Consider the following 15,134-nt stretch of genomic DNA (forward strand, 5'->3'; position numbering starts at 1 on the left):
TCTGTTTCTTCCCGTTCCGTTTTAAGGTGTTTTTCTCCTTACCTTTGACTTTTTTCCCTTTTTTTTACATTTACTCTCTTCTTCTCTTCCTCACTCTCTCCTCGCCCCCACAAAATGGCGAGGCGACGCCGTCCGCTGTGATTGACAGCCGCTCTGGCCAATCGGACGTTGCCCGTTCTGATTGATAGCCACCCAAACCATTAGAAAGCCGTCTGCTTTCAAATGAACCAATAGCTGCTCGAGATTCGATGTGGGCGATGCCTGTGGGTCGAGAAGGGATGTAGCATGATTGACAGTCCTTCGCACCTATCGACCACGTGCTGTCGAGATTCCCGCCTCATCTTGACCAATCAAAGCCAGCACTGACCGAAACGTCACGTGGAGTGGGCGGGCTTCACTTCGGCGGACGGCGCGCGATGGAAGCGGTTATGCCAACGATGTGATGGGTGGAGGTAAGAGGAGACCTCTTAGCTCATTGTTTGTGTGTGTTAGCCGCCTGCAGCGGCACCAACAGGTTGGCGTTAAAATGTTTTCAACTCAATGAGGAATTAGGAGTTGGGAGAGATGAATGGAGGTTGAGTGAGACCTTGGGCAAGAGGGGCACGCAACTGCTGCTGAAACTTCTTAACCTATTTGCTCGAAGTTCAATGGGATAAAATTGTGTGCCCATTCTGTGGTCATACTGGTGGCAAAGAAACATTTACAGCACAGTAGGAGGCCATTCAGCCTATTGTGTCCATGCTAGCCAAAGCTATCCAGTTTGATCCCACCTTCCACCTCTTAGTCCGTAACCTGGTAGTTTGTGGCACCTCAAATGTTTTTTTTTAATGCTATGTGCCTCTACCATCTTGTCAGGCAGTGAGTTACAGACCCTCGCTACCCCTCACACATTTTATCGTGTGTCACCCATGAGGCGATCCAAAAGTAAAGAACTTGAATAAAAACAAAGTGCTGAAATACTCAGCAGGTCTGGCAGCATCTGTGGAGAGAGAAGCAGAGTTAATGATTCAGGTCCGTGACCTTTCATCAGAACTGGCAAAGGTTAGAAAAGTATTAGGTTTTAAGCTAGTGAAGTGGGGGGGGGGGGGGCGGTGGAGGTCGTGCGGTTGGGAAGATAACAAAAGGGAAGTTGTGTGATAGGGCTGAGGGCAGGAGAGATTAAATAACAAAAGATGGCATGACACAAAGGGAAAGAGAGTTAACGGTTGTGGTGAATGACAAAGCTTTAGTCTAGAGAGAGAGTGTTAATGGCAGAATAATGAGCAGCTTTGTCCAAAAACATGAAAAACCAGTTTAGGTAGCCACATGGTTAAAAATAAAATCATTTTTAAAAAAAATTAAAAGGCCAATCATGCTCTGAAATTGTTGAACTCAATGTTGAGTCTGGAAGGTTGTAGAGTGCCTATTCAAAAGTTGAGGTGCTGCACCTCGAGCTTGTCATTGCGGTTCACTGGACAGAATATGGGCATGAGAGCCCACTCTCTTTGCCTTTGTCCCATGACATCTTTGTTATTTAATCTCTCCTGCCCTCAGCCCTATCACACACCTTCCCTTTTGTTCTCTTGCCTACCAGCACCTTCACAGATTCTGCTTCTATCTCCACAGATGCTGCCTGACCTGCTATTTCCAGCACTTTCTGTTTTTATTTCAGATTTCCAGCCTCTGCAGTATTTTGCTTTTATTATAGTAAAGAACTTGAAGTTCCATATCGCATGTTGCATTTTCAGAACAGCCACAAAACACTGAACAGCCAATGAAAATATTGTGGATTCTGAAATCTGGAATAAAACATAAAATGCAGGGGTGATGGTGGCATAGTTAGTAATATCATTGGCCTGGGGTAATGCCTGGGGACACAGGTTCAAATCCCACCACAGCAACTGGTGGAATTTAAATCAATTAATTAATCTAGAATTAAAAGCTAGTCTCACTAATGGTGCCATGAAACTATCATTGATTGTTGTTAAAAACACTTCTGGTTCACTAATATCCTATAGGGAAGGAAATCTGCTTGTCCCTAGCTGGTCTGGTCTACATGTGACTCCAGACCCACAGCAATGCGGTTGACTCTTAACTGCCCTCTGAAATAGCTGAGCAAGCCACTCGGGTGTCAAGGGCAATTAGGGATGGGCAACAAATGATGGCTTTGCTAGTGACCTTCACATCCCATGAAAGATTGTTTAAAAAAACAGTCTGGCAGCATCTCTGGAGAGAGAAACAGAGTTAATGTTCAAGGTTGACCTGCCATTGCTGGAGGGACTTCAGTTTTACGGAGAGATTGGAGAAGCTGGGATTGTTCTTAAAACTGTTTCCTTTGGCAACTGAGTTGGCTAGCAGAGGCCCATTAAAAATAATTGTCAAAAAAACTAGAAAGGAAATGAGAAATGTTCTCACACAGAACTCTGGGAATGCATTATCTGAAAGGATGGTGAAATCAGATTCCAGAGGAACTTTGAAAAAGAAATTGAGCATTTACCTGCTGTGTATTTCCAGCACTTTCTGTTTTTATTTCAGATTTCCAGCATCCGCAGTATTTTGCTTTTATGGGCGGCACAGTGGCGCAGTGGTTAGCACCACAGCCTCACAGCTCCAGCGACCCGGGTTCAATTCTGGGTACTGCCTGTGTGGAGTTTGCAAGTTCTCCCTGTGTCTGCGTGGGTTTCCTCCGGGTGCTCCGGTTTCCTCCCACATGCCAAAGACTTGCAGGTTGATAGGTAAATTGGCCATTAGCAATTGCCCCTAGTATAGGTAGGTGGTAGGGGAATATAGGGACAGGTGGGGATGTGGTAGGAATATGGGATTAGTGTAGGATTAGTATAAATGGGTGGTTGATGGTCGGCACAGACTCGGTGGGCCGAAGGGCCTGTTTCAGTGCTGTATCTCTAAATAAAATAAAAAAATTTGAGCATATACTTGTTGAGGACTAATTTGCAGGGTTATGAGTGTTGCGATCAGGTGAGGAGGGATGGCCAGGCTCCCCTCTTGTCTTTCTTATTGTTTGACCACAACAGTGGATGTGTTGACCACTTCGGTGAGTGCTTAACCTTTTACCTTTGTTGTGATCATAAAAGAACCCATCGGACAGGTTTTCTAGAGTTAAATAAGAAAGAGGTGAGTTTATTGTACTTAACCAAAACCCCGATCTAAATACAATAATAAACGACGCTACACTTTCACTCACATACACATGCACAATTAGATTACAGAGTGATGAGGAATAATTTGGGTTGGATTAGAGTCCAGAACAAATAAAAATAATATACAGTCTGTGGTGTCTGTTAATTCAGTTGTCTTCCGGCTGAGGTTGTGATCCTGAAGTCAGTGGCTGGTAGATGTTCTTGGAAACAGTGGAGCAGATGGTCTTCTTCCTGGGGGTCTTTGTCTTGGATCTTTTCCATCCAGCAGGCAAGCTTTGAATGCCCCAAGGTCACCTGGAGAGAGAGGGAGAGAGAGAGAGAGACACACCCCATATCTTCTGCACCAAAGTCTCGGTAGCTTGTTTCTTTGTAGCAAATGTCTGCTAGTTTTTCACAGATGGGGAGGCAGTCACATGATTGTCCAGTGTCCCCGTTTGCAATTTAATTAGATTCAAGTCTAGGGATTCTCAATCTCTCTTGGGGTCTCATTGTCTCAATGTTTCTCCTCCTGAGGTACGTCTCCACTAATGAATGCTGCAAGATGGCTGTGAATGTCCCCCTAACGAGGGTGATATTGGCTACTCAGTTATCCAAACCATTGCCCTGGATGAGATCCTTGTTAGACATGTGTCTCCGATTCGATGTCCTGGAATGTGAGGTATTTCAATGCAAATTGTGGTGGCCATCTTGGCTGCCAGTTTCTTAAAAGTTTAATGTAGGATCCCAGCTTTCCTTTTTAAAGTTTAATGTAGGTTTCCAACCGATGAATTAAAAATCCTCATTTGGCATAGCATGTTTTCTTGACAATGAAGAAAAAGCTGGGGCACGGGACTAAATTGGGCAGACGTTTGTTTCAAAGATCCGGCACGGGCATGTCAGATTGAATGGCCTCCTTCTATGCAGTAAGGCTTTGTGATTTTATGATTACTTTTGAAGTGGAGTCCCATATACAGCAATGAGAAGAGTAACCAATTGAATGGTTTCAGTAATGTTGGTTAAGGGAAAATGCTGGCCAAGTCACCAGGGGAACCCTTCTCTGAATAGTGCCACAGAATCTTTTACATTCACCTGAGAGGACAGATAATACCTTTGTTCAACCTTTTATCTGAAAGGCACGTCTGACAGTACAGCACAGGAAGATTTCCCTAGACTATGTTTCCAAAGTAAGGCTTGAACACACGATCTTCTGATTCAGACATGAGATATATTTGTTTTCAGAGGTGGAGCTAGATTTGAATGAGGTATTTGAGGTACGAACTTGTTACATTGGCCTCCCCTGCAAGTGGGAAATTAAACATAACGAAAAATGAGATGCTGTTTTGGCACGTTCCATACTTCTGATCAGGTCTAACCAATTACAATCTAAAGTCCCAGGCTTTGGGCTCTTTGACCTTGAAAAGAAGTGGCTTTGTAAAGGTATTTGAGATATTAAGTAACATGGAAGGGGTTGAAAACTGAGAAAGTAGGACAACGGGACATAGGATCAAACTGGGGAAAAGCAAATTAAAAACTGAGAATAGCAAGTTGTTTGCACAATGAGTGATCCAGGCCTGGCATGGACTAATCACATAAGTAGTCGGAGAAAGATAACTTGGATTTGTTTCAGATACAGTTAGGAACCATGAGGAAGGTTGTGGGGTCCTTCTAGGTAGATGGAATAAGGTAGATTAAAGGACTATCCTTATCCATATGTAGCTTGTGAATCTAGGGCCATTCTCGTCTCTGACTCCCAGTTTAGCAATGCCTCGATTTTAAAATTCCCAACTTTTTTTCAAATCCCTCCACAGCCTTGCCCCTCTCCCAATCTATATAATCTGCCCTAGTCACCTCCAAGATGCTACTAGGCTCCTCCCATTCTGTACTCGTGAACATCCCCAATTTTCATTGCACCGCCATTGGCAGCTGTACCTTCAGCTGTCAAGGTCCTCAGCTTTGGAATTCCCTCCCTAAACCTCTCTGCCTCTCTTTCCTCCTTTAAGACACTGGTTAATACCTACCTCTTTAACCAAGCTTTTGGTCATCTGCCCTAATATCTCCCTACGTGGCTGGGTGTCAATTTTTGCTTTGTCATGCTCCTCTGAAGGGCTGTGGGACATTTTATTACATTAAAGATGTTATATAAATACAGCTTATTGCTGTGTGTCACCGGGCCTCATCAGGCAGTGTGTTTACCCACTAAGCCATTAGACAGTTGCACCTTTAACATTTTCATCTCTAGAATTAACTTCTTTCATTTCTTGCCTGGTAAATGATTGGGCATCGCTTTCTACAGTGACTTACAAGAATGCTTGACGCGGCCCTCTCTGAGCGAGCCGAGAGCTCTCTGATCTGTCTGGGCTGAAGACAATTGCCAATGAACTGTTTCAGAGACAATGGGAATAATGATGCATTTCCAAACCTGGCCTCTGGGTAAACCCACCAGACATGAAGAGACTAACAGACAATTTTTTCTATTGCTTTTTGTTTTTACAAAAAGAAAATGAGGGGAAATTTCAGTGCCAAGACTTGTCAAGCTGCAGTTCAGGGAGACTCATGCATAGGATCACAATCCCCTGCTCCCTCACCTCAGAATTGTAACCTGTTACTATATAAACTGTGCCATTACTCAGGCTTGACCAACTCCCTGGGCTCCCTGTCTGTCACCAAATCAACATCAAGATCATCCTTGCTTCCTAGACTTTTACAGCACAGAGTAATGACAGTTTGCATTTGTATCGAATAATTCAGCACAGGAGGACGACATTTGGCCCATTGAGTCTGTGCCAGCTCTTTCGAAGAGCAATCAGTTAGTCCCACTCCCTGCTCTTTGCCAATATTCCTGTAATTTTTTTTTCTCTTTCAAAGGAATTCTCCTCCTTTTTCCTTGAAGGCTACGAAATTCCCCCCCCCACCCCACCGAAACCTTTCTACCTCTCTCACTTTCAAGGTGCTTCTTAAAACCTACTTTTGGTGACCGTAAGTCCCAATACCTCTTTATGTGGCTCCGTGTCAAATTTTGATTAATAAGGCGCTATATAAATGCAAGTTACTCTCTCTTTTCCACAATCGGACATTTATCTATCAGCGACTGAGTCCAAGGTGGGCTGTCCAATGCAGGTAAAAAGCCCAGCAGTAGCACACATAAGAACATAAGAAGTAAGAGAAAGAGTAGGCCATTCAGCCCCTCGAGCCTGCTTCACCATTCAATAAGATCATGGCTGATCTTCTACCTCAACTCTACCTTCTGGCACTATCCGCATGGATTTCCCTTAATTCCTTCAGAACCCAAAAATCCAGCAGTCTCAGCCTTGAATATACTCAATGGCTGAGCTTCCACAACTCTCTGAGGTACAGAATTCCAAAGATTCACAACCCTCTGAGTGAAGAAATTTCTCCTCCTCTCAGTTCTACATGTTCGCCCCATTATCCTGAAACTGTGTCCCAGTGTTCCAGATTCCCCAGCCAGTGGCTACCCTGTCAAGCCCCTTCTGAATCTTGTATGTTTTAACAAAGGCTAGTTCAGGGGATTCGACCTGGGACGGCGGCGCAGCCATGGAGTTGGGTGGAAGTCCCACTGTCCCGACTGGCAGCGTCATTCTGCCACTCCAGGAGATGCGTAAGATCACTCACGAAGGATAGGCACCTGGGATTAGGTACTGGAAAGTGCCCAGCACTCATGAAACTACCCCAAAAACAGCCAGTATCTTCAGGAGAGGAGGAAAGGAAATACAGGATCATAGTATCATAGAAGGTGGCCATTCAGCCCATCTTGCCTGTGCCATCTCTTTGGTAGCACTATCCAATTGGTCTCCCCACCCTGCTCTTTCCCCATAGCCATGTAAAGTTTTAATTTCAAGTATTTAGCCATTTCCCGTATGAAAGTTATCATTGAATCTGCTTCCACTGCCCTTTCGGGCACTGCTTTCCAGATTTTAACAACTCACTGTGTAAGAAAAATATTGTCTCATGCCACCTCTGGTTCTTTTGCCAATCAGCTTAAATCTGTGTCCTCTGGTTACTGACTCTTCAGTTGCTGGAAATGGTTCTCCTCCTTTACTCCATCAGAATTGACCAGAAACTTAACAGGAACATCCACATAAATACTGTGGCTACAAGAGCAGGTCAGAGGCTGGAAATTCTGTGGCAAGTAACTCACCTCCTGATTCCCCAAAGCCTGTCCACCATCGACAAGGCACAGGAGTATGATGGAATACTCTCCACTTGCCTGGATGGGTGCAGCTCCAACAACACTCAAGAAACTCGACACCATCCAGGACAAAGCAGCCCACTTGATTCACCACCTTCAACATTCACTCCCTCCACCACCGACGCACAGTGGCAGCAGTGTGTACCATCTACAAGATGCACTGCAGCAATGCACCAAGGCTCCTTAGACAGCACCTTCCAAACCCACAACCTCTACCACCTAGATGAGTAAGGGCAGCAGGCGTATGGGAACACCAACACCTTCAAGTTCCCCTCCAAGCCACACTCCATCCTGACTTGGAAATATATCGGCATTCCTTCATCATCGTTGGGTCAAAATCCTGGAACTCCCTCCCTAGCACTGTGGGTGTACCGACACCAAATGGATTGCAGCGGCTCAAGAAGGCAGCTCACCACCACCTTCTCAAGGGTAATTAGGCATGGCCAGTAAATCTGTGGTGCCACATCCAATGAACAAATAAAAAAAACTCATAATTTTGAACACTTCTGTCAAACCCCCACGTACCTTCACTGCTCTGAAGAAAACAATCTTAGTTTCTCTCAAAGCAAGTTGTCAAGTGACTCAGCACTCGGTGCTTCAGGTCATACATAAAGATAGTCTGTTTAGCGGTGAGATATTGGGAGCGATCAGTGCCCACAGAACATGAGAAGGGTATATATTAACATTCAAGACACACGCAGTGTCAGACAAGAGTGAATCCTTATTCTAGTACCAGTGTGCACTGCACATGTACAGGAGCTGAGACTGAGACACACATGAGCTGTACTGTAGCAGTTGAAAGTGAATCATTCCCTATTACCCAGTGTGTATTGTACAAGTATAGGATCTGACACAATAACACAAATTAGCTGCACAGCACCACACGGAAATGAAATGTTCCCGGTTACCTGCCAAATCCTGTTAGCCACTGAAAGATGCAAAGAGGATCCAGGCACCAGGTGGCAACACTGAGCTGCACAGCATCACCAAGACATGAGAGAAGACTAGCATTTATATCACACTTTATAACCTCGCTCATTAATAACTCTTTACGTATAATGAATTACATTGAAGTGCTGTTGTGTGGGGAAATGCCTGAGTCATTAGTTGCACAAAAAGGTCTTGCAAACAGTGTAAGTGTAAGTGCAGTTAATCTGCTTTGGTTATGTTGGTTGAACCAGTGTCATATAATGGTTACAGCACAGAAGGAGGCCATTTGGCCTGTCATATCCATGCTGGCTCTCTGGAAGAACAACTCAGACTGCCCTAGACATCAAAGGCATCATTTGACCAAGAGTGCAATCAAGGAGCCCGAGCAAAACTGGAGTCAATGGGAATCGGGGAAAACTCTCCACTGGTTGGAATCATACCTAGCACAAAGGAAGATGGTTGTGGTTGTTGGAGGTCAATCATCTCAGTCCCAGGACATCACTGCAGGAGTTCCTCAGGATAGTGTCCTAGGCCCAACCATCTTCAGCTGCTTCATCAAGAACCTTCCCTCCAACATAAGGGCAGAAGTGGGGATGTTCGCTGCTAATTGAACAATGTTCATCACCATTTGCGACTCATCAGATACTGAAGCAACCCGTGTTCATATGCAGCAAGACCTGGACAACATTCAGGCTTGGGCTGATAAGTGGCAAATTACATTCATGCCACACAAGTGCCAGGCAATGACCATCTCCAGCAAGAGAGAATCCAACCATCTCCCCATGACGGTTCAATGGCATTACCATTGCTGAATCGCTCACTATCAACATCCTGGGGTCACCATTGACCAGAAACTTAACTGGACCAGCCATATAAGTACTGTGGCTACAAGAACAGGTCAGAGGCTTGGAATTCTGTGGCGAGTAACTCACTTTCTGACTCCCCAAAGCCTGTCCACCATCTACGAGGCACAAGTCTGGAGTGTGATAGAATACTCTCCACTTGCCTGGGTGAGTGCAGCTCCAACAACACTCAAGAAACCCAACGTCATCCAAGCCAAAGCAGCCTGCTTGCTTAGCACCCCATCCACTACCTTCAACATTCACTCCTTCCACAACTGGTATCATCTACAAGATGCACTGCAGCAACTCACCAAGGCTCCTTCGACAGCACCTTCTAAACCCCCGATCTCCATCACCTAGAAAGACAAGGACATTAGATTTTTGGAAACACCACCACCTGCAGGTTCCCCTCCAAGTCATACATCATCCTGACTTGGAATTATATCGCCGTTCCTTCACTGTCACTGGGTCAAAATCCTGGAACTCCCTCCCTAACAGCACATCGACTACAGCGGTTCAAGAAGGCAGCTCACCACCACCTTCTCAAGGACAATTAGAGATGGCCTAGCCAGCGACACCCACATCCCATGAATGAATAAAAAAAACTTACCTAGTCCCAATCCCCCACCCTTTCCCGTAACCCTGCAGATAATTATCCAGTTCCCTTTTGAAATCCATGATTGAACCTGCCTCCACCACTTTCTCAGGCAGTACATTCCAGATCCTAACCACTCACTGTATAAAACAAATTTTTCCTCATGTCACCGTTGCATCTTTTGCCAAGCACCTTAAATCGGTATCCTCTGGTTCTGGAGTCTTCTGCTAATGGGAACAGTTTCTCCGTTTCTACGCTGTCCAGATCTGCCATGAATTTGAACACCTCGATCAAATCTCCTCTAAATCTTCTCTCCTCTGAGGACAACATTCCCAGCTTCTCCAATTTATCCACATAACTGAAGTTCCTCATCCCTGGAACTATTCTCGTGAATCTTTTCTGCACCCTCTCTAATGCCTTCACATCCTTCCGAAAGTGTGGCGCCCAGAATTGGACACAATATTCCAGTTGAGATTGAACCAGTGTTTTATAAAAGTTCATCAAAACTTCTTTGCTATTGTACACCAAGCCCCTATTTAAAAAGCCCAGGATCGCAGCCTTATTATCCACTTTCTCAACCTGCCCTGCCACCTTCAATGATTTGTGCACATATACCCCCAGGTCCCTCTGCTCCTGCACCCCCTTTAGAATTGTATCTGTCATTTTGTACTGCTTCTCCTCATTCTTTCTACCAAAATGCGTCTCGGTCAGGACGCTGGGCAAAGCCCCTAATCTTCTTAGAATAATGCCATGGGATCCTTAATAAAACTAAGGTGTACATGAGCTGTACAGTCCCAGAGGGAACTCAATCTTTCCCGTTTACTCAATGTATACTGCATATGTACAGGAGGTGAGGAACAGTAACAAGTGGGAGTGAATCGTTCCCTTTTACCCAGGGTTTACCAACTCACTCAACATCTTGTAGGGGGTCACAGTCTCGAGATAAGAGGTTTGGGCATTTAGGACTGAGATGCGGAGAAATTTCTTCACTCAGAGGGTTGTGAATCTTTGGACTTCTCTACCCCAGAGGGTTGTGGATGCTCAGTCATTGAGTATAATCAAGCTGAGATCAATAGATTTTTATGTACACTAAGGGAATCAAGGGATATGGGGTTAGGGAGGAAAAGTGTAGTTGAAATCAAGGATTACTAGATGGTGGAGCAGGATGTATGGACTACTCCTGCTTTGATTTCTTATGTTCTTCAGTGTACAGGATAATGGGACCCGGCAGTATCTTTTCCCAGTTTGACTCAGTGTCCCCTTTCCCTCCTACCTTCCTGTGGTCCTACCATGGCCACTGCTCAGTCGCCTCCCTTCACAGCTGAATAGCCCAAGTTTCTCCAGTCTTTTCTCATCGTCGAGCACTCTGACCACTGTATGATGATCAAGGAGGGGAAGTGTGGCTGATTGCTAATCTCTCTAGCCAAGGGGCAGGAGCCCAATGCTGATGTTCCAGCTCACTCATCATCAGCTGAAAATTAGTTTTAAAGTTACACTTGTGTCGCTCCCTTCCAACTGTCACTTTAAGATGCCAACCAATTGTTAAAGTTTGTAATGATTCTTGTAGAGCTTAAGGAGGCAAAAGAATTCCGGGTACTGCCTGTGTGGAGTTTGCAAGTTCTCCCTGTGTCTGCGTGGGTTTCCTCCGGGTGCTCCAGTTTCCTCCCACATGCCAAAGACTTGCAGGTTGATAGGTAAATTGGCCATTAGCAATTGCCCCTAGTATAGGTAGGTGGTAGGGAAATATAGGGACAGGTGGGGATGTGGTAGGAATATGGAATTAGTGTAGGGTTAGTACAAATGGGTGGTTGATGGTCGGCACAGACTCGGTGGGCCGAAGGGCCTGTTTCAGTGCTGTATCTCTAAACTAAACACATCAGTGGTTGGACAACAGACACATTGCTCTCCACATCTGCATCACAAGCTCAGTCAGGGACTACTTGTCACGATGGGCGATATGCTGTTGGCGTTCTCACCAAGAGGGGGCAGCATTGTTCCTCACAGCCACCAACGCCTGAAGAGAGAGACAGACTGGGTTCTTCAACCTGTCCTCATCTGACATTGGCCAGAGCTGCAGCTGGAACGACTGCAGTCAGGACTGGAGTGAAAAAAGTTTCCAGCGCATCTTTACTGCTCAACATGTCACCCATGAGGGTTTGTGAATATTTGCAGACCACTTACTGAGGCCTCAAGCCATAAGTGTCAGTTATCCACAGACCGACTAGCGACTACCCAGCCACAGCGGGAGGAAGAGAAAAAGAAAAGAGCCTTTCACAACCTCAGGATGTCCCAAAGCACTTTACAGCCAATCGAGTATTTTGAAGTGTAGTAATTTTGCAGACTGCAGCCAATTTGCACACAGCAAGATCCTACTTATAGCAATGTGATATATGAGCAGATCATATGTTTCAGTGATGTTGAAGTGATACCTTTTGGTAGGGAGAATGAGGAGAGGCAATATAAAATAAAAAGGTATAATTCCAAAGTGGGTGCAGGAACAATGGAACCTAGGGGTATATGTGCACACATCATTGAAGGTGGCAGGGCAAGTTTGAGAAAGTGATTAAAAAGGCAAACAGAATCCTAGGCTTTATAAATAAAGGCATAGAACAAAGAACAGTACAGCACAGGAACAGGCCATTCGGCCCTCCAAGCCTGCGCCAATCATGATGCCTGCCTAAACTAAAACCATAGAGTACAAAGGAATTATGATGAACTTTTATGAAACACTGGTTTGGCTTCAACTGGAGTAGTGTATCCAAATCCTGGGCACCACACTTTAGGAAGGATGTGAAGGCTGTAGAGAAAGTGCACAAAAGATTGGGTTCAATGATGAGGGAATTCAATTACGTGGATAGATTGGAGAAGCTGGGGTTGTTCTCCTTGGAGAAGAGAAGGTTGAGAGGAGATTTGATAGAGGTGTTCAAAATCATGAGGGTTTGAGACAGTGTAGACAGGGGAGAAACTGTTTCAATTAGCGGAAGGGTCGAGAACCGGAGGACACCGATTTAAGGTGATTGGCAAAAGAACTAATGGTGACATGAAGAAAAACTTTTTTTAGGCAGGAAATGGTTAGGATCTGGAATGCACTGCCTGAGAGTGTGGTGGAGGCAGATTCAATTGTGGCTTTCAAAAGAGAATTTGATAGTTATGTGAAGAGAAAAAATTGCAGGATTGCAGGGAAAAGGTGTGGGACTAGCTGAATTGCTCTTCCAGAGAGCTGAAGTGGGCTTGACGGGTTGAATGGCCTCCTTTTGTGCTGTAACCATTCTATGACTCTATGAATCTGTGCTGTTAGGAAGGGGGTTCCAGGATTTTGACCCAGTGAAGCTGAAGGAACGGCTGATCTATCTCCAAGTCAGAGATGGTGTGGGGGTGGTAATATTCTCACGCACTTGCTGCCCTTGCCCTTATAGGTGGTGGAGGGCATGGGTTTGAGAGATGCATACTGTTGGGTTTTGGCATGGGTCAGACTGGAGAAAAAGCAAGTTGCTCATAGTGACTAGTAATCTGTGAACGGGCTGTGATGCAGATGTGGAGAGCTGTGTGTCTGTTGTTCACTCACTGGGGTCTTCTTTAAACACTATAAGAATCATTGCAACCTGTTGACAATTGGTTGGCATCTTAAGTTGACAGCTGGAAGACAGCGACACATACGCAACTTAAAATCTAATTTTCGCCTGATGTTGGGTGAGCTGGTCTCAGCCAGAGCATCATCAAAGGGCTCCCACCCTGGACTAGAAAGGTTACCAATCACCCTTAGTTCTCTGTTTGATCATTATGCAGTGCACGACTGACCAGACACCTTTTCTGTCCTTTCTCGTCAAGGCACTCCTCTCCTGCTGGGATACAATGGGGCTGCTGACAACCCTACAGTACCCTCCCGATCTTTGCACACATCTTCATTTGTGCGCCTAGGCAGTTGATATTGGCCAGCCATTCAACCAAGTTGTGCATCAGAGCAAAGCCCAATCTTGCTCTTATTCTGTATTCCCATGCACACACACAACAACAACTTGTCTTTATATAGCACCTCTAAGGTAGTAAAACATCCCGAGACGCTTCACAGGCGTGTTAGAAAGCAAAATTTGACACTGGGCCACATAGGCAGTGTCTTAAAGGAAGAAAGAGAGGCAGAGAGGTTTAGAGAGGGAATTCCAGAGTTTAGGGTCAAGGTAGCTGAAGACACTGTAGAGTGATTAAAATCAGGGAATACTCAAGAGGTCAGAATTAGATGAGCACATGAGATCACGAGGGGTTGTGGGGCTGGAGGAGGTTACACACACATGCGTGTGCACACACTCATACCTACACACACATACATTCCAGCAAAGGTCACGGGATAACTCTCAGGAGCAGGAACTCTTTCACCTCTCACCTTCAACCTCTCGCTCTCTGTTGCAATCATTCTTACCTCTCTCTCTGTTTTATTAATCTCACTGTCTCTCAGTGGGTGAATCCAATGTTGCCTTTGGTGCTAAGAGAGGTAATGCAGAAGGTCCCAAACGTTGAGTTAGCTGATCACAACCATGACAACTGTTGAGGCAATAAAGTTGCCCTCAGAGCCCTTGTGATGCTGGGTGGGGTGAGGGGGAAATTTCGCAGGGTTGAACTTTATCCCTGCTGAAGTCCAGCTTGTGAGTGCCTTTAGGCTGTTTGGCATGTAGCAGAGGGAAATCAACTTGTATGGAATGGTCGGTCAGCAAAAGTCAGTGCCTTCAGTAGAGGAGAAGAGGAAAACATTGGAAAGGAAGATTAGAGAATCACATTCCATCTGGCTATCGCACTCCTAATGCCATACTGAAGTCACAGATGCGTTTCTGGTTAGTGTGGTGGGTGCTGACTCTCTGCATCACCTTCAAGAAGCAGCCACACATGTTCCTGACTGGGACAGAGATCACATGGTATAGAAGGTAGGTGGTTTAAGAGTTAATGTACACATGACCCAGATGACCTCCTGGATTCGGGTTCAATCACCTGAGAGGATCGGACAAGAATTTTCATCAATTGCTTTTTCCTTACTGACCCTGGGAATCTTTTCCCTTTTTTTTTTGCATCTCCCAGAGATTACGTGTCTGGGGGGTGAGTGGGGGTGGGGGGGGGGGGTGGGGGTGGGGTAGGGTGGGAGAGAGTTGTGAATCTTTGGAATTCTCTATCCCATAGGGATGTGGATACTCAGTCATTGAACATATTCAAGACTGAGGTCAAGACTTTTGGGTACTAAGGAAATTAAGCGATATGAGGATAGTGTGGGAAGGTGGAATTGATGTATAAGATCAGCTATGACCTTGTTGAATGGTGGAGCAGACTCGAAGGGCTGAATGGCCTACTCCTGCTCCTTTTCCTGATGATCATGTTCCTGCTTGTCAATTTTATACAGTCAAATAAAAAGAGAGCCAGTCATTGACCTGGAGACTGGAATTTATTGCCCTCTGATTGACCCC

The 15,134-nt window shown here is 45.3% G+C and overlaps 2 protein-coding genes across 3 annotated transcripts in view; one reads left to right on the forward strand and one right to left on the reverse strand.

The window, feature by feature from the left end:
* Window positions 1-151, reverse strand: part of LOC137353415 (serine/arginine-rich splicing factor 3-like) — a 25,679-nt gene extending 25,528 nt beyond the window's left edge. Inside the window, exon 1 of one of the 2 annotated variants that reach the window (XM_068019672.1) lies at window positions 43-151. The gene's annotated coding sequence lies outside the window, so the exon portion shown is untranslated. The remainder of the gene's footprint in view (window positions 1-42) is intronic. The other variant, XM_068019673.1, reaches the window with a different exon arrangement.
* Window positions 152-409: 258 nt separating this feature from the next.
* LOC137353417 (putative uncharacterized protein C19orf81) overlaps window positions 410-15,134 on the forward strand; it is a 187,298-nt gene continuing 172,573 nt past the window's right edge. The window contains exon 1 of the mRNA XM_068019679.1: window positions 410-452. The gene's annotated coding sequence lies outside the window, so the exon portion shown is untranslated. The remainder of the gene's footprint in view (window positions 453-15,134) is intronic.

The sequence above is a fragment of the Heterodontus francisci genome, chromosome 41 (genome assembly GCF_036365525.1).
Source record: "Heterodontus francisci isolate sHetFra1 chromosome 41, sHetFra1.hap1, whole genome shotgun sequence".
NCBI classification, from domain to species: Eukaryota; Metazoa; Chordata; class Chondrichthyes; order Heterodontiformes; family Heterodontidae; genus Heterodontus; species Heterodontus francisci.